Source organism: Amblyomma maculatum, chromosome 10 (assembly GCF_055883805.1).
Source record: "Amblyomma maculatum isolate TAMU_Amacu chromosome 10, ASM5588380v1, whole genome shotgun sequence".
Taxonomy (NCBI): domain Eukaryota; kingdom Metazoa; phylum Arthropoda; class Arachnida; order Ixodida; family Ixodidae; genus Amblyomma; species Amblyomma maculatum.
The window spans coordinates 171,160,194-171,179,744 of NC_139353.1; the positions used below are offsets into that span (position 1 = coordinate 171,160,194).

General features: G+C 47.4%; 1 protein-coding gene and 1 non-coding gene across 2 annotated transcripts in view; both read right to left on the reverse strand.

Moving 5' to 3' along the window:
• LOC146177940 (uncharacterized) overlaps positions 1 to 19,551 on the reverse strand; it is a 119,626-nt gene that overhangs the window by 29,725 nt on the left and 70,350 nt on the right. The window lies entirely within an intron of this gene.
• TRNAS-ACU (transfer RNA serine (anticodon ACU)) lies at positions 19,401 to 19,473 on the reverse strand. The gene has a single exon. It is a non-coding gene; the product is annotated as a tRNA-Ser (tRNA).

Sequence of the window (19,551 nt, forward strand, 5' to 3'; positions counted from 1 at the left end):
GCCAGAAGCCCAGGCACTTGCCCCAGTTAACAGCACTGCCGCTTACAGCGCAAAAATCTTTTACAGTTTTCACAACTTCTACGATGCTTTCGTAGTCTACACAAAACATCGCGACATCATCGGCATAAGCCAAAAGCTTCACTTCTGCTTGATGCAGCTTGAAGCCCCGCATTTTCTCATGCTTGATAATGCTTAAACATAAGGGTTCAAGATAGATACAAAAGAGAAGAGGTGAAAGGGGGCAACCTTGACGAACTGAGCGTTGGACAGCAATACTGTCACCGACAGATTTGTTCACAATTAGTCTAGTTGTACAAGCACTGTAAGCCATAGCCACTCCTTCTCTGATGACGCATCCGACCTTGACATAGTCTAATATACACAAAAGCAAGTCGTGGGGCACTCTATCAAAAGCCTTTTCAAGATCTATTTGGAGCATTGCTACTCCAAGTCCACCAGCATCGCAACATTCAAGAATGGCCCTCGCGATGTGAATGTTGGTAAAAATGGACCTGTCTTTAATACCGCATGTTTGGTGGTCTCCAACAATATCTTTAATAACTGTTTGCAGTCTTTTAGCTAGTATTTTCATAAAAATTTTATAGTCGACATTGGTTAAACTAATCGGCCGGTAAGAGGTAACACTGCGTAATTGACCTCGGTCCTCCGTTTTGGGAATTAGCACAGTATGAGAAGATGCAAAGGACGGCGGCAGCACATTAAGGTCATATGCTTCATTATACACTTTTTCCAGTACCGGCGAGAGAAAATCCTGGAAAGCTTTATAAAATGCGGCGCTAAGTCCATCAGGGCCAGGCGATTTGCAGGGGTTCAAATTCCCAATAGCGCATTTCACTTCGTCCTCCGTGATGGGGGTCTCTAGCACACGTGTCGTCTTTTCGTCGAGTTGTGGCATTAAAGGCAAATAAACTCTCTTGAAACTCTCGATATCAACTGCACATCGTGCGAACTGCTGACGATAATGCTCGAAGAAAGCTTGCTGGATTTCTTTCTTTTCATTGGTAATGGTCCCTTGGTATTCAATTTCATCTATCTGATTCCTTCGAGCGTGCCACTTTTCTGTGCCTAACGCCCTTTTTGTCGGACCTTCCCCCCTTATCAGCCGTTCGGCTCTAGCTCTGACAAGGGCACCTCGATATCGGTCAGCGTCGAGTAGTTCAAGCTTGCCCTTAAGGGCTCGTATGTCGTCTATGAACAAACCGGGGTTATTGCTTTCCACATCGATTAGACGCTGTAGATTCACGCGAAGGGACCTTTCTTCGGCCCTTTCTTGTCTGGCTATAGCGCTCGATCTTTCCAATGCTGTCATTTTGACATTCTGTTTAAAAACCTCCCATTTAGCCCCTAACTTTGTTACGCCTTTATCATTCATATTTGCTATATGCCTTTCAACGTCGGCTTGGAAACTGTCATCAGATAATAATTTTGAATTTAACTTCCACATTTGCCAGTCAAATCCTTGACTTTTACTTTTGTTCCCAGCGATAGTGACGGTGACCAAGCAGTGATCGCTGAACGATACTGGCTTAACGTGGTATTCGTGGCATACAGGCACCAGATCAAGAGATATGTACATCCTATCGAGTCGAGCATGGCTAGAAGCCTGGAAATGAGTGAACTGTGCCGCTCGTCCACCCTCCAGACACCCAGCCACATCAACAAGGTTAAACTCATTTACCAATTCTGCGAGAACACAGGTGCTGGCATCACTATGCGGCCTTCTACTCGTTTTATCTGATGCGGAGAGTACACAATTGAAGTCTCCCATTATCACAGTTAGCCTTTCAGAGTTGCAATACTGACGAATACCTTCAAAGAAATCGCGCCTTTCGCCCACGCTGTTCGGTGCATAAACACAAATGATGCGCCATTCGTATGAATACAGCACGAGATCGCAAACAACGAAGCGGCCATATGCACAAGTCGTGACAGCTTGAATTGTGACACCAAGGCACTGACGCACAAACAGCACACAACCAGCCGCTGCTCCAACTGCATGACTTACAACGGCATTGTATCTTGAAGTAAAAAGGCTAACCATTCTCCCGGTTTCTTCTTCACCATCAACTTTAGTTTCCTGAATCGCGATGACGTCTAGCTCCAGCTCGCTAACCAAACGAAACAGTTGATTTTGCTTGCGCCTTGCTGCGAGCCCTCGAACATTAATAGTCGCGAATCTAATGGCTTTGTCTAGACAAATCATTGGTGATGAACGAATACCCGGGAGCATGGTCATACCTTTAGTGATGTCTGTGGCCGAGCACCCCTCCATGGTGTCAGGTGCTAAGTCTGAGGTGGGAGCGATGCAGCCCCTCCTCTTTTCTCTAACAAGTTCGACCTAGTCCGATAGGACGACCGCCGTACCGCCGTGGAAGTCTTTGTCGGCGGTCCTTCGACGTCTGCATTCTCGTGACCTGGTGTTCGGTCCTCCGTGTCGTCGTGTGTCCGCTTCGCTACCGCTGCCGAGTTCGCTGCCTCAGATTCGACCATGCTGTCTGTCTCATGAATGAATACTGTGCTGTGACTGACCTCCGTGTCCCCAGTTGAGTTGCTGCTGCTGGCCACCTTAGCGTCCGCGACGGCGACGGAACACGCTTGCAAATTCTTGACACCCTGTTCCTTGACCTCGTCCGCGTTTGGGGAGGGGGGAGTGACCGTTGTTTCTGCTGAGCTGGTGCCTGACTCCTTAGCTGCTTCTTCCGCATCCGCCTCGTCCATGAGGTGTTCCGACATGTCGTCGTTCCTCACGGGCCCTGCGACGTTTGCATACGTCTTTACACACTGCGGTTCGTCGTGGCCGAAACGACGACAACGAGCGCAGCGCGGAACCTGGCACTCCTTCCGGATGTGACCCGTCGTCTTGCAGCGAAGGCACAGGGGAGCCCTGCCCGGAACGACGACGAGCGCAGGCTCACCGGCAACTCGCAGCTGGTGTGGGATGTCGTCAATTTTCACCCCTGTCTTCAGCTTTAGGGACACGGTGCGCGTAGTTGACCCTTTGTCGGTGACGCCTTGTGCGCACCACCTTTCCCTTGCGATGTCAGACACCGTCCCATACGGCAACAGTGCGGCTCGCACGTCTTCGTCAGGAACGCCATGCAACAGCCAGTGAATCTTTAACCGGACGCCCTGGTCGTTGGGGTCGACGATTACACAGCGATGGTCCTTCACTTTCACATCACTGACAGCGAGCAGCTTACGTGTGGCCTCGGCGTCTTTAAACGTCACTGCCCAAACGTGGTTCATTTGGTACGCCCCCAGGGCGACCACCTCTGGGAGCAATCCAAGACGAACCAACGCGTCCCTGAAGTCTTCAACTCGGTATGGTCGAGCCTTCACATCACCATGCATGAAAACAGTATTAAGCACAATGCGCCCGGTTGGCAAACTTGGCAGAATCACCTGATACTCGTCAGCCGAAGCGTCAAAAAACCTGTTTCCGCGGCCGGCCTGGGCCGCAAACGCCGCTCCGCCGGAGCTCATGCTTCTGCGTCCGTACACGCTGGTGGACAAGGCCACCGCTTCGGTATGTCACGGGATAACAAATCACCGAAAGAGGAAATCGTCGTTTTTTAGCACATGAGGTATGTTTTGAATTTGAGTGAACTGTTTTAGTTTGTTAATCGGTAATAATTTATTCCATTGATGTGCAACATTTTTTTTACCTAATTCCTACTTGCCTGCAGGGGACAAGCAATACAAGCACCCAAGTGTAATCACCGACTGGTGTGATGACTTGAAAAAGTGGCCTCAAGTACAGACGCCACACATAATATGCTATTTGCTGGAAAAGAAGGCATGCGACTTGAAACAAGTAAAATCTTTCAGGAGCATGGAGTCCTACTCATATTTACAGAGTGGATGGGTGGGGACAGTGTATATTCACAAAATAGACGACAAATTGGCACTGTTGAAGTGCCAAGTACAGGCATCCCAATCTGTGAAAATTCTTCATGATGCATGGGTGTGTTGTGAAAGCAGTGGAGAAATAGTGGACAGTGGCTGTTCATGTATGGCAGGCAAAGTAAAAATGTGTAGCCATGTAGGTGCTCTACTGTGGAAGGTAGACCTTTCTGTATCATCTGGCCTGACTGGAGAAGCATGTACAGATAAAGCTGCTGCTTGGAACCGAGGAACCAAATGGAACTTGGAACCTGCAGCCCTTGTCGACATAAACTTCAAGTTAAAGAAGAGAAGGATAGACCAGGACAGCAAGAAAAGGAACCTGCCTTCCATTCCTCGCCTCTTCGGCAGCGACGCTGAGCGGGCCGAATATTACAAGGATTGCCCCTTTAAAGACCTTCTGAACATTCCTGGTAAGTTCTTTTTTTGTTTAATACCATGCTTTTCACTGCACAATATGTGTAACATAAGACTCGGTGAACACTACTCTGCTCACTTTAAGGAGGTTGAGAACTTTGTCTAGTGCGATCGCTTTTATTCTCACCTTTTCCATCAACCCCCCTTCATGGATCACTGCCTTGTCGTAGCGGAGGGGCTTGCGAAACTCGATGAAGTCGTGAGCTCTGCTGTGTAGGGCCACCCAAGATAGACAGGTCAAGGCAGAGAGTTCTGACAAAATGTGATTCACTGGAGAAGGTAATGGCAACCCACTCCAGTATTTCCTGCCAAGAAAACCCTATGGCCAGTCACAATACCATTATCGATATGGCGCCGGAAGATGAGCCCCCCAGGTTGGAAGGCGCCCCACATGTTACTGGGGATGAACAAAGGGCGATTCCTAGTAGCTCCAGGACGAATGAAGCGGCTGGGCTAAAGCCAAAAGGACGCTCAGTTGTGGGTGTGTCGGGAAGCGACCGGAAAGTCCGATGTTGCAAGGAGATATATCACATAGCAACATGGAATGTAAGATCTATGACGCAAGGTAAACTGGATATCGTCAAGCGAGAAATGGACAGATTGAACATTGATATCTTGGGTATCAGCGAGCTCAAGTGGACCGGAATGGGAGAATTTAACTCCGGCGACCATTCTGTCTTTTATTGTGGGCACGAATCCAAGAGAAGGAATGGGGTCGCTCTCATAAGAATCCAAGAGAAGGAATGGGGTCGCTCTCATAGTAAACAGAAGAATGGGCAAAGCAGTGCTAGGGTACGTCCGGTGCTAGGAATCATCATCATCATCATCAGCCTAATTATACCCACTGCAGGGCGAAGGCCTCTCCCATATTTCTCCACTTAACCCGGTTCTGTGCTAGCTGCATCCACTTGACCCCTGCGAACTTCTTAATCTCATCCGCCCACCTAACTTTCTGCCGCCCCCTGCTACGCTTTCCTTCCCTTGGAATCCAATTTGTTACTCTCAGTGACCATCGGTTATCCTCTCTTCGCACTACATGTCCTGCCCATGTCCATTTCTTCTTCTTAATTTCCACTAGAATGTCGGTAACTTGAGTTATTTCTCTGACCCACTCTGCACGCTTTCTATCTCTTAATGTTACCCCTATCATTTTTCGTTCCATAGCCCTCTGGGTTGTCCTCAACTTAAGTAGAACTCTCTTGGTTAGCCTCCACGTTTCAGCCCCATAGGTAAGTACAGGCAAGATGCAACTGTTGTATACTTTCCTCTTGAGTGATACCGGTAAGCTGCTAGTCATAATCTGCGAGTGCTTGCCAAATGCGCTCCATCCCAATCTTATTCTTCTTGTTATTTCCTTTTCATGGTCCGGATTTGCGGTTACTACCTGTCCTAAGTAGACATATTCGCCTACTACTTCCAGTATTTCGCTACCTAATGTAAACTGCTGTTCCTTCCCGAGGCTGTTGAACAACACCTTAGTCTTCTGCATATTGATTTTCAAGCCTACCTTTCTACTTTTTCTGTCTAGGTCATCAATCATTATTTGCAGTTCATCCCCCGAGTTGCTTAGCAAGGCAATGTCATCAGCAAATCGCAGATTACTGAGGTATTCTCCATCTACCCTTATCCCTAACTGCTCCCATTCCATGTCTCTGAATACTTCCTCTAAACAAGCTGTGAATAGTACTGGGGAGATTGTGTCTCCTTGCCTAACACCTTTCTTTATGGGAATTTTGTTACTTTCTTTATGCAGAACTATGGTTGCTGTGCAGCCACTATAGATATCTTCCAGCACTTTCACGTACGGCTCGTGTACCCCCTGATTTCGCAATGCCTGCATCACCGCCGAGGTTTCACAGGAATCAGATCGATTATATTATTTGCCGGCAGAGATGGAGAAGCGCTATACAAGCAGTAAAAGCAAGACCTGGTGCCGATTGTGGCACCGATCATCAGCTTCTTGTTGCCAAAATTAAGCTTCGATTGAGGAAAGCGCAGAAAACTAGAAGGCCTTCCAGGTGTGATCTGGATCAGATTCCATTAGAATATGCTGTGGAAGTGAGGAATCGATTTCAAGAATTAGATCTAGAAGACAAAGAGCCCGAAGAGATGTGGACTGATGTTCGTGATATAATACAAGAAGTTGCTACTAAGGTAGTTCCAAAGCAAAAGAAATGCAAAAAAGCAAACTGGTTATCTGAAGAGCCTTTGCAAATAGCTGAGGAAAGGAGGATGGCAAAAGATATGGGGGAAAGAGAAAGATACAAGGTGCTCAATGCGGATTTTCAGAAAATAGCAAGGAGAGATAAGAATGCCTTCCTGAACATACAGTGTCAAGCAGTTGAGGACAACAGCCAATTAAGGAACACAAGAGCTCTGTATAAGACAATCAAAGATATCAAAGGAAGCTTCTGTGCTAAGCTGGACGTGATAAAGGACAAACGAGGCAAGGACCTCACTGAAGCCTCAGAGATAAAGAAGAGGTGGCAGGAATACACAGAAGAACTGTACAAGAAGGACCCGGATGTGCAAACCCAGCATAGGACGGTTGTGATTACTGATCTCGAGCCGGGCATCCTGAAGAGTGAAGTTGAATGGGCCTTAGCCAGCCTTGCTAAGAACAAAGCTAGCGGAATTGATGGTATTCCAGCTGAGTTGCTTCAAAACCTCAACCACGACGCTGTTAACACACTGCATACATTATGTCAAAAGATTTGGACAACCCTGCAGTGGCCACAGGATTGGAGGAGGTCAGTTTACATCCCCATTCCAAAGAAAGGCAGTGCCAAAGATTGTTCCAACTACCGCACGATCGCGCTTATTACGCATGCTAGCAAGGTGATGTTAAAAATCCTGCAAGGTAGGCTGCAGCAGTATGTGGATCGGGAGCTTCCGGACGTGCAAGCTGGGTTTCGCAAGGGCAGAGGAACTAGAGACCAAATTGCCAACCTTCGCTGGATCATAGAAAAAGCAAGAGAGTTCCGGAAACCCATTTACTTCTGCTTTATTGATTATGCGAAAGCGTTTGACTGCGTAGATCACAGCAGATTGTGGCAAGCTCTCCAAGAGATGGGAGTTCCAATTCACCTCATCTGTCTCCTCAGGAACCTTTATCAAGGGCAAGAGGCCACAGTCAGAACTGGGCATGGTCTTACTGATTGGTTTCCGATTGAGAAAGGGGTGAGGCAAGGCTGCATACTGTCGCCCTGCCTATTTAACCTATATGCAGAGTGCATCATGAGGAAGGCCGGTCTGGACGAGTCTTCAGCTGGAGTGAAGATTGCTGGAAAACGTATCAACAACCTTAGATATGCGGATGATACCACTTTAATGGCAGAAAGTGAAGTGGAACTCAAGAGACTTCTGATGCGCGTACAAGAAGAGAGTGAGAAGTTTGGGCTTAAACTGAACATTAAAAAGACGAAGATTATGGCGTCTTGCCCTATCAAGTCCTGGAGCATCAATGGACAAGAAGTGGAAGCTGTGACAGATTTTCTGTTCTTGGGCGCCAAGATTACCTCGGAAGGAGGCTGCAGCCATGAAATTAGGAGACGCCTGCTTCTGGGAAAGAGAGCAATGGTTAGCCTTGACCGCCTAGTAAAGAGCAGAGACATTAGTCTACCAACCAAGATCCGTATAACCCGTGCTATGGTCTTTCCAGTTGTGATGTATGTATGCGAGAGTTGGACTGTGAAAAAGGCTGACCGCCGAAGAATTGACGCGTTTGAATTGTGGTGCTGGCGAAGACTCTTAAGAGTTCCTTGGACTGCCAGAAGATCAAATCAGTCGATATTGTCGACCATAAACCCTGACTGCTCATTGGAGGGTCAAATTCTAAAGTTAAAGCTCAGCTACTTTGGTCATCTGATGAGAAGAGAGGAGTCGCTGGAGAAAGATTTGATGTTGGGAAAGGTTGAGCGTCGCCGAAGAAGGGGTAGGCAGCGAACGCGATGGTTAGATGGCATTCTCGAGGCATTGCAGATGAAGCTATGTGATGTTAAGAAGATAGTTAGAATGTTCGGTGCCTCCGACGTCCATGTGTGCTATTTGCCATCCAGTAAGCTACGAAACCATCTGGTGCGGATGAAAGACCCGTTAGAGAAGACGAGCTACCATGGCGTCGTCAGGAAAGTTCCTTGCAAATATTGCAGCGCTTCCTACATAGGCGAGACTGGCGATTTCAAAAAACGATTGAAGGAACACCAGCGTGACGTAAAGAACAAAAAAAAATTGCCAATGATTACGTTACTTCCTAATGCGAAATTTGAGCACAGCTAATCAGCTGTTTCACCTTTTCTATAGATTGAGGCAAAGATTTCAAGCCATTTTATTTTTAATTTTTCACACGTATTCTTTCAAACACTCCACTAACAGTTCTCGGCTGTCTTGAAAGAAGCTTTGTGGTCGGAGAAATGAAGAGAGCAATTAAGTTATCGGGAGGTTCCGAGAGGCAGCGCGTTAGCCCATAGGAACGGTCGAAATCTGGGTCAGTTGGTACATAGTCTTAGAAAATAATAGCCAGCCAAGGGACGAGGACGAAGAAAGACGATGTACACACGGAAGCTTCCGTGTGTACATTGTCTTTCTTCGTCCTCGTCCCTTGGCTGGCTATTATTTTCTAAGCCCATAGGAACGCTGAGCGACGAACAGATAGCAGAGACTTACTAATGCCGCTGACGCCGCTAGCGAGTGAAGAGAACGAGACGCCGTTTCGGCTTGGGATGCATTCACCGTGATCCGCTGATAACGAGCCGGCGGTTCAGCAACCGGAGAACTGATTGATTTATAGGAAGGCAAACGCGCGGTAACTGTCTCACTTGTTTTCTGTGGACACCTCAACCGTGCCGTAAGAGAGGGAGGAAGGGGGGAGTGAAAGTGGAAAGAGAGAAAGTGGAGCCGTAGTGGAGGGCTATGGAGTAATTTCGACCACCTGGGGATCTTTAACGTGCGCTGATATCGCACAGCACGCGAACGCTTCTTCGTTTCGCCTCCATCGAAACGCAGCCGCCCAGGTCGGGTTCGAACCCAGGTACTCCGGCTTCGAGCCCGACCTCGGCAGTTGCGTTTCGATGGAGGCGAAACGAAGAGGCCCCTGTGTGCTGTACGGTGAGCACCCTCGCCGCCACGCAGGAAGGAGGGGGCTGAGCTGGGAGGGCTGAAAGGGGGGCGGAGCTGCTTACGAGGCCGATACCGACGCAAAATCCTGGAACGGCAGCCAGAACTGCGCCCTAAAAAGTGACTTCTAACGCTCTAGCAGAGCGCAATCGAGGCACGGGCCATTTAGTTGGCTGGGATTCCGCACGGATACTTGAAAGAGAAAAACTGTTATCTACCCGCATACTCAAAGAATCATTACACATCCAAATGACAAGCTAAGCGATAAACATGAAGCAGGGAAATCTACCCGAGATGTACACATGCGCTTTGTATGCAACACTAACTTCATAACCAAGGGCCCATCTCGTTTCATCTTCATTGTGAACAAGGCACCCGTAGCAGTGCCGAAACGTCAATGTTTTAATGTTGTGTACTATTTTCTTTACCTCTATGACCTCGGCAAGTGCTGTTTACTTCAATACACCTGAAATGGGTTTTACTGAGGGTTCAACGGAATATAGTCCTCTGTAAGCTGCACGGCGAACAGCACAGGAACACAGTCCGTCTAGGCACAAAACCAGAGAGCTCGAGCAGCGCAGCGGCACTTCGTTGTTCTCTTCCTCATGTTTCGTGACATCCGCTCTTCGTTCACTTGAGGAGTCAAAAATGTGCTGACGAAACATGTGGTGCCTGCAAGCGGCGGCCACCGGAACTTCGACACCTTATACGCCGTTGCCAGATGGCGCCTCCGCGTTCTACAGAGTGCTGTTCGTGCTTTATATCATAAACCTGGAACGGAGAATACAAGACCTAACCTAGGTTTTAACCTGTCATATAGAATAGGTGGAAAGGGGGTAGAGCAGCGCCTCCCCGGTTTGATGTATGCAGACGATATTGTGCTGCTAGCTGAGAGTCTGGAAGAATTGCAAACTCTAGTTAATTATTGCGGAGACGAAGGGGACGCTCTAGGCTTCAGTTTCAGCGCAGTTAGGTCGGGTCTTATGATTTTCAACGGCTCAACTGATCAGGGTCTTAAAATACAAGGCCATGAAATACCTAGAGTAGCAGAATATAAATATCGGGGGATATGGGTAAACGAAGGATTGGCATACCGTAAAATTTCTGATCCAGCCGATCATCTTGTTCTACAGACAGATCTCGACCACATAATAAACTGGTGTTCTATGTGGCAAATGACGGTTAACACTGACAAGTGTGAATATAATTACTTTCAGCCGCAAACTATCCAATTCCTTTTTCACCTACTCCCTCAACAGCAACCAAATCACTGCAGTGCCTTCATACAAATATCTCGGTATTTACCTAACTCCAAACCTTTCTTGGTCCGACACACATTAATAAAATAACCGATAAGGCTTCACGAACCCTCGGATACTTAAAACGTAATCTTCATGATGCGCCATCTGACACTCGAAAACTAGCTTACCAGACGTTTGTCCGCCCACAGCTTGAATTTGCTTCGCCCATTTGGTCACCTCACCAAAAGCATCTAATACAGAACCGTGCTGCACGCTTCCTCGCTCGTGATTATAACCGCCATTCCAGCGTCACTAACATCAAGTTATCGCTATCACTTGCGTCTTTAGAATCACGTCGTACAGTAGCACATTGCTTATTTCATAAAATGGTTTTCAGTCCTCACAGCCACGCATTACCTTTATCACGGCCATCTCGTACATCACATCGTCGCCACAATCATAGCAGCTTTGCGCGTATTTTTGGTCGTACTAAAACGTTTAACATGTCTGCCCTTCCGCGTGCCATAAATCATTGGAACAGCCTTCCTGACGATGTTACTAACACCAGAAATCCTGCCGCGTTTCGAGATGTGATAACCACGATCCTCACCTAATGTCATGCTTTTATGTGCTCCTACGGAAAATCACTTTTACTACTGCCTAATTTCGATGGAGGCGAAACGAAGTGGCGTCCGTGTGCTGTGCGATGTCAGCGCACGTTAAAGATCCCCAGGTGGTCGAAATTACTCCGTAGCCCTCCACTACGGCCCCCCTTTCTCTCTATCCACTTTCACTCCCACCTTTATCCCTTCCCTTACGGCGCGGTTCAGGTGTCCACAGAGCAAGTGTGACAGATACTGCGCCTTTCCCTTCCCATGAACCAACCAACCAACTACTGCCTAATATGAACAAAATTATGCTCTTTTAAACACAGTGCCGGATTGTGCTCCTTTCCCTATTGCCACATTTGGAACGTTGTATAGCTATTCTATATTGTATAATATTCACCAATGTATAATTTGTGTTTTTATCTTAAAGGGAGGGACAAAAAGCGGGGAAAAATTTTAAGTGTATTCGGCTCAGTACTTCTTGCTAACTATTGTAAAACGCTTCTCTCAAATCGCTGTTTTTGCTCTGTTTATAACTTCATGTATGTACTGCCCCACTCACACAATTCTCCCATGTTGAAGGGGCCTGTGAGTAACTTGAATAAATACATTGGAAAGCATGAGCAATCACTTAAGGTCAAAGGGCGAAGGAATGTCGGGATAATGAAGCATAAGGCATTGTGGGGATACAATAGGTATGAGGTTCTGAGGGGTATTTGGAAAGGAATTATGGTGCCCGGATTTACTTTCGGAAATGCGGTTTCGGGCCTAAAATCAGAGGTACACTGGAGAATAATGCTCTACTTGATAGACAGAGACAAGTGGAAGACGACACACGAATGAGGCGCAAACTTACAACTGTTTATTTTTATCGACAAAACACGTACATATATACATATAGCATTCTCGTCAAATCACAAACACATAGTTCATGCGTGTGATCACGCGCGTTATCACTTCGACCATAGCGCCGCATCTGCACAGCTATCATTTCTAGCTCCTCTTTTGTGAGAGCCACAGATGATGTACTAACACATGTATCTTTTTCTGCTGACTCAATTAAGAAGGCTTCTACGATTTCTCTTTCAATTCTTTCCTTTTGTTTGCCTATAATTTCAGTCCTGTGGAATAATGGTTTGCAGCCAGTTTCGCATCGCAAGCAATGTTGCGCATGATTTCCAGGGTGGCTGATTTTCCCACAGTCATTATGATGTTCCACGAGCCTCTTATTAACACATCTTCCTGTTTGTCTGATGTATTGTTTTCCGCACGAAATCGGGATCTTGTAAATGATTTCATCCTGACAAGGTATGAACCTTTTCTGATGTGCAATTTCACATTCCTTCCTCTTGCCACGCTTGTCATGCTCATTTACTGCATTACAGATGCTTATCAACTTTTTTGGCACCCTAAATATTACCTTCACATTATGTTTGTTTGCTACCTTCTTTAATCCATGTGACACACGCAATCACAACACATCGCTCTCTGTTGCCCTCTTCTCTCTGCACCTGCGTTTTCTTCGTTATGTTTTTCAGCAGCTTTTCTGCCATTAGAAACAAATCAGAGATCTGTTGGACGATTAGCACTAGGTGCCCACGGCAAAACTACAAATGAGGCGGTACAGGGAGATATGGGCTGGGCATCCTTCGAAGTACGGGAAGCTCAGGGTAAAATATTATATGAGGAACGCCTGAGGAAATTGGACAGTAACAGATGGGCAGCTAAAGTATTTAAATACTTGTACCTAAAAAGCGTTGACTCACAATGGAGGAAAAGAATTAGGAAAATAACTAGTAAGTATGCTAGTCACAAGGACGGAGAAATAAACAGCATTAAGCAACAGGTTAAAAACACAGAAGGTAAAAATTGGATAAATTCGATGGAAAAGAAACAGAGTGTGGAATTACAGTCGTGCCTCGTTAATATGAACACTTAGGTTTCCGACCAAAACTATCCATAAAGCGAGTCATCGATAATAACGAGTCATTATGAAAAACAAAAAGGATTTTATTGAGAAAAGAGAATTGTAATTAACGACTGCTTTTGTACATAATGGTGTGCACTGGACTCAAAATTTCACAGAACACCGGCAACTTTGAGTGCATTATCCCTGTCATTGCTGTCTTCAAAAAATTGAAGTGCAGTCTGAAGCGACTCGCTTACCATGACACCCGTGATGTTGGCCTTTGTGTTGGTCGAACTTTCGAGCACGAACTCCTCACTGGCCGATGAATCAGCGTCTGATTCTCTACTCTACTACCGCCACTTCCAAAATGGCCTCTTCACTGATCAAAGTAGCCGCTAAGTAGCTGCTTGAGATTCTCCTGAGGCGAGAAAATAGCTGAGCTGTCGATACTAGTCCCTCGCAGCTTGGTTTGACTAGATGGCTTTTGCCGCTTGTATTCACGGATTTCTTCGCGCCTACGTTCAGCTCTGTTCTTTTGCGTTTAACTCCCGCCATGCCAAAAGCCAGACTCAAGTTGAGGGTTACAGGCTCCTGATGCTGTGCACTTTTTTTTGCCTAGTTAACCTTTCTGCCTTTCCGTTCTTCTGATTCTTTCTTTTTTTGCCTTGTACTGTTTCTGTAAGGAAGCAAGGGAGTCAAGTTGGCAAGCTGCTATGCAGAGGGCTATCGAACATCCCATCTTCTTGGCGCCGTTTTTACGTGTTCCCATAAAACAAACACTGCAAGCTGAAGTACAGTTTAGAACGACGGCTAGCCGACTACGAAGAGCTCAGACCTTGTCAAGGCCGCATCGTTGACTCAAAGCGAAGCCGACATACGGAGGTAGGCAAATGGGCACTTATCGTGAGCTGGACAAACGGGCCGGCTTTCCGAGCGGGTGTAAGGGGGGTAGCGTAGGCAACTGGCAGTAGCTTGACGAGTAGCTCAGGATCTCCTTGAGAATGACTCGTTCGGCGGACCACACCTGCGATTTAACTTGAGGTGTATCGCTATAGCGGTTGGAAGCCCCTGCCATCGGGCTAGGCTTCGCATACCGGCCAGGATCGCCCAACCGACTTCGGACAACTTACTGCGTGGAATTCCACCATTCTTCGTGAGCTAGCCTCCCCAACTGGACTGCCAGCCTCACCGCTAGCTCTGACCACAGCCGTGGCCGTGAAGAACGACACACCGAGGCAAACATAGCCAGCGGGCCAAGTTGTTTCTTGGGAACGCCCAAGGTTCTTCCTCGGTGTCATAACAGCATCCGCGCGCTACGGCGTCGCGGCGTTGTCTCTCTCGGGTGCTGTCCGCTGAGATGAGAGGGGAGGGGAAGGAGAGGCCGTTCTCTCACCTCCGCGCTCTCCGCCACAGCACCGGAGGAAAGAGGCCAGAGGGGAAAGATGAGGGCTCCCCGAGAGAGAGAGGGAGAGGGTGTTCGCCGTGTCGTGCGGGCGAGGGAAATGTTGAATTCCCACAGGGTTCAAGGAGATAGTTGACCGGGGATGTTTGCTTAAGGATACGGTAGGAGCCCTGGTACTTGCTGAGAAGTTTTGAGGGACTGGAGGAAGGTACCAATGAGTCTGGACGGTAAGCAGGAAGAAGTGCAGATTAATCTCGAGTAGGTTTCTGCTACTGCTGGGCGTGAGAAGTGCAGAACCGGGCAAGCGCTGGTGGCTTTCTTCGGCAAAACGTGCAGTTAGGGAAACAGTCGTGTATTCAGAAGAATCCGGTCGGTATGAAAAATGGTGTCCATAGTACAAGAGGGTTCACGGTCGTACATAAGGAAGTATGGCGAGAACCCGGTGGTTGCTTTAGTGGCAGAGGCATATGTAAAGTATGGGAGAACGTGGTCCCAGTAGGTGTGGTTGGAAGCAATATATATTACTAACGTGTCGTCCAGGGTGCGGTTGAAACGCCCAATCATGCCTTTGTTTGTGAAAGGTACGTGGAGGTAAAGCGGTGACCTATTTTGCATTCTCGAAGGACAGCTTCCATAACTTCAGAGAGGAACTCTGTCACAAAGAAAGCAACTCTTTCGGAGCCCGGTGGCGAATAATGATGCTATTGGGGATAAAGGAGGCAATGCCGTGAGCTGTAGCAGATGGTAAAGGCAACGTCTCGGCATAAATTGCGAGGTGATGTTGATGTGCTAGGAAGAGGGTCATACAGATCAATTTCAATATGCTCAAAGGGCTGGGTTGGGCAGGGCAGCGGCTGGAGAGGTGAGTTTTTCGGCGCTGGCATTCTGGGCAGAACTGGATGAACCGATGAACACGCCAGTAGTATCGCTGTCGCAGGCGGGTGAAGGTTTTCAATAAGCCGGCGTGGGCACTCTTGTCGTGGAGCAAATTACGAAGCGCAAGTGGGTCGGAGTAACAAGCAGACACAGTAAAGGAGCTCGTCTCTGAGGGCGGCAAGAAGGTCGGGTCAGATACAGGAGTGAAGCGATGCATGTGCTCGGAAGTCGATGGAATGCAGGACGAATATAGCAACAGTGGTTTCAGACGTGAGAGGGCTTCAGCATCACCATGTATACGGCCAGAGCGATAGACGACGTTAATGTCGTATTCTTAGAGCCTCATAGTCCAACGGGCCAATAGACCGGAGAGACCTTTAAGAAAAGACAGGCAGCAGCGGGAGTGATGATCGGTGACATCAAAAGAGCGGCCCACAAGCAGCGGTGAAATTTGCCTATTGCCCAGAGAATCGCTAAACATTCTCTGCAACGGAATAAGCGTAAGCGACAATTTACTCGTCAAAGCAAGACTTGTGCTAAGGGAGTACTGCACCGAGGCCGACGCCGCTGACATGAGTGTGGATTTCCGTGGGGGAAGAAGGGTCGAAATGACCCAGGATTGATGGAGTCATCAGAAGGCGGCGTAGTATCGCGAATGCTTTATCATAGTGTGAAGACCAGGCTGATAGGTCGTACCTGGACAGAAGCGTGGACAGGGGGTCGATAATACTCACGAAATTGCGAACGAAGTGACGGATGTAGAAGCAGAGAGCGACGAAGCTTCGGAGTTCTTTCCGAGTAGTGCGCTTGGGAAATTCTGCAATAGCGCGCAACTTAGCCGGATCGTGAATAACGCCATTGTTGGAAATGACATGTCCGAGAACGATGAGTTTCCGAGCTCCGTCACTTATTTAAGTTTAATAGAAGACCACCAAAGAAGAAACAGCGCTTCTTTAAATTTAATATAAGACCACCATTGATCAGGCATCGCACAACAGTGTCAAGGCGCTGGAGGTGAGAAGAAAAATCCGGGGAAACGATGACAACGTCATCCAGGTAACAAAGGCAAGTGTGCCCTTTGAGCCCTCTCAGTAGGTTGTCTGTCATGCACTCGAATACCGCGGGGGCATTGCCCAGGTCGAATGGCATGACGTTAAATTCATAAAGCCAATTGCGTGTATGAAAACAAATTTTGGCGATCGGCCTCCAAAATCGGCACCTGCTGGTAACCTGAACGCCGGGATAATAAAGAAAAGAACTCCCTGCAGGCAGTCGAGATACGATGGAGATGATAAACGTCCTTGCGTGCGATCAGTCGGCGGTAGTCTATAAATAATCAGATGGAACTGATGTTTCTTTACGAGGACAACCGGAGACGGTTAAGGGCTGTACAACTGCTGGATCACATTGTGCTGGAGCATGTCGGTCAGCTGTTCGCCAATGATTTGATGCTCAGCGACTGAGACGCGGTAGGTACGCTGGAGCAAAGGGGCATTTGTGCCGGTATCAATGCGGTGGGTAACGGTAGCTGTGAGCCCCGGCGAAGGTTGTTGGGAGTCGAACGAAGCCGCGAAACCGTGTAGGATGGCAGCAAGTTGGGCTCGTTGTAAGGGCGTCACTCCAGCGTCGATGGACTGGCGAAAAACTTCGAGGGAAGACAGTGTGGCGACAGGAATAGGCGACTGATGTGAAGGCCGGCGGTGGTATCGACGAAGGGAGAGGTGGCGGTGGAATCGAGTAAAATAACGCTACCAAGCGATTGGCCACGGAGTAAAGTGGTACGCCAGGGGCACGTGTTGCAAACATATATAGCACTTGAGGGACGAAAACGTGTCAGCCCAGCATGGGGCAGCAAAACGAATTTCTGGTCAGCGCATTCTAACTACGGTGTATAAATCAGAGTGACATCGGAAAGAGCAGCACAATAAATTTAATGGAACAAGCGCTGAGGAGAAAGGCGGAACATCGGTGTCCTCTTCGACGTGCACGGTAGCGGCGGCAGCACCGGATACATCGAAGGGAGTGCCAGTGAAGGGTGATAACTGGTTTGATTGGTTTATTTATTTATTTATTTATTTCCAAATACTGCAGGCAGCAGTGCTGCCCAAGCAGGAGAGGGGTTACATGTTCTGCAATAACAGTTCAGCAAACATATTTACATTGGTACATTCAACAATAAATTGAGGCAAACGGTTCCACTGATGTGTTGTGAGGGGAAAGTATGAATTCTGGTAAAGTTTGGTCCTGGCGAAATATGGGCTTACTACTTTGGAGTGGTTCAGTCTACTAGATCTCTGGGGTGCAGCAAAAGTATAGGTATCACGTGACAAACCAGACTTGTTGTTATACAGCATGTGAAAGAATTTCAGCCTAGAGACCTGACGGCGTACTTTAAGGGGTTCTAGCTCAAGTTGACTCAGCATGTTAGAGACGGAAGATGTTGAACGGTAATCAGAAAAAATAAATCTGGCTGAAAGACGCTGGATGCGCTCTAGTTTGATAATATCTTTATTATAGCACGGGTCCCAAACTACCGAGGCATACTCGAGAACTGGTCTGACTAGAGAGCGGCATGCTTCAAGTTTGACGCCACGAGTAGCGCCTTTTAATTTTCGGCGAAGAAAACAAAGCTTATTGAATGCCTTCGTGGTAATATTGTCAATGTGGGTGTCTCATTTGAGGCTGTCTGTAATCGTTAACCCTAGATATTTAACAGCTGAAACAGAATTAATAAACTGATCCTGTATGTGATAGTTGTAGCCAAGGGGCTTCTTCTTTCTTGTTATTGACATAGATACAGTTTTTGCAAAATTAATCTTCATACCGCTCTCCTCACACCAGTCCGCAAGTTTACAAAGGCTTTCATTCAACACAGTTTGTTGTGAAGCACTGTCTATGACACTGTACAAGACACAATCGTCGGCAAACAATTTCACGCTTACACTTTCATCGACGTTTTCGGCAAAGCTATTGATATAAATTAAAAATAAAGGACCTAGCACAGATCCCTGAGGCACTCCGGTCAATACATCAGTATAAGCAGATCTATATCCTGAACATTCCACGAATTGGGTCCTATTGCTTAAATATGCCTGTAACCATCTAGTCAAATTGTCTGGAACCCCAGCTTGTTTTGCTCTATCAATAAGCAAAGGGTGCAACACGCGGTCGAAAGCCTTTGATAGGTCAAGAAATATGGCATCAACCTGCTTGCCACCGTCAACGGCCGAAGCAAAGTCATGAATGACCGATAAAAGTTGCGTGACGGTTGACACCCTTTTTCGAAAGCCATGTTGATAGGCGACGAAAAAGCTTTTAAATTCGAGGTGGTAAGATATGTGATGGGCTATTACGTGTTCTAGTATCTTACAGCAAGAACATAGTAAAGAGATTGGTCTATAATTAGCAGCATTAAATTTATTGCCCGATTTGAATACCGGAATTACTCTAGCTGTTAGCCAGTCGGATGGTAAAGAACATTGCTGAAGATATGCATTAAATATAACAAAAAGATAATGAGACATTATTTCAGAATATCTTTTAAGAAATGCGTTGGGTATGCCGTCGGTGCCGTGTGATGACTTTACTTTCAAACTTAGCAAGAGTGAAAATATCCCCTCACGACTAAACTCTATGTCGGGCATTACAGCAGTAGACGGGAATTGGACAACATTCGGGGCTCGCACATGCGAGGAGCCTGGTACAGCAAGGGCGAGCTGGAAGCTACTGCTGAATTCATTAGCAATATTTGATTTGCTTTGTGGGGTTTAACGTCCCAAAGCGACTCAGGCTATGAGAGACGCCGTAATGGAGGACTCTGGAAATTTCGACCACTTGGGCTTCTTTACCGTGCACTGACATCGCACAGCACACGGGCGCCTTGCTTGTCGCCTCCAACGAAAAGCGGCCGCCGAGGCCGGGATTCGATCCCGCGTCCTTGGGAACAGTAGTCCAGCGCCGTAACCACTGTGCCACCCCGGCGGGGTGGGTGATAACTCAATTTAATCCCGGGCGCATTCTATTACGGCGTGATGATTAGAGAGGAAGCCCCACCCCGGA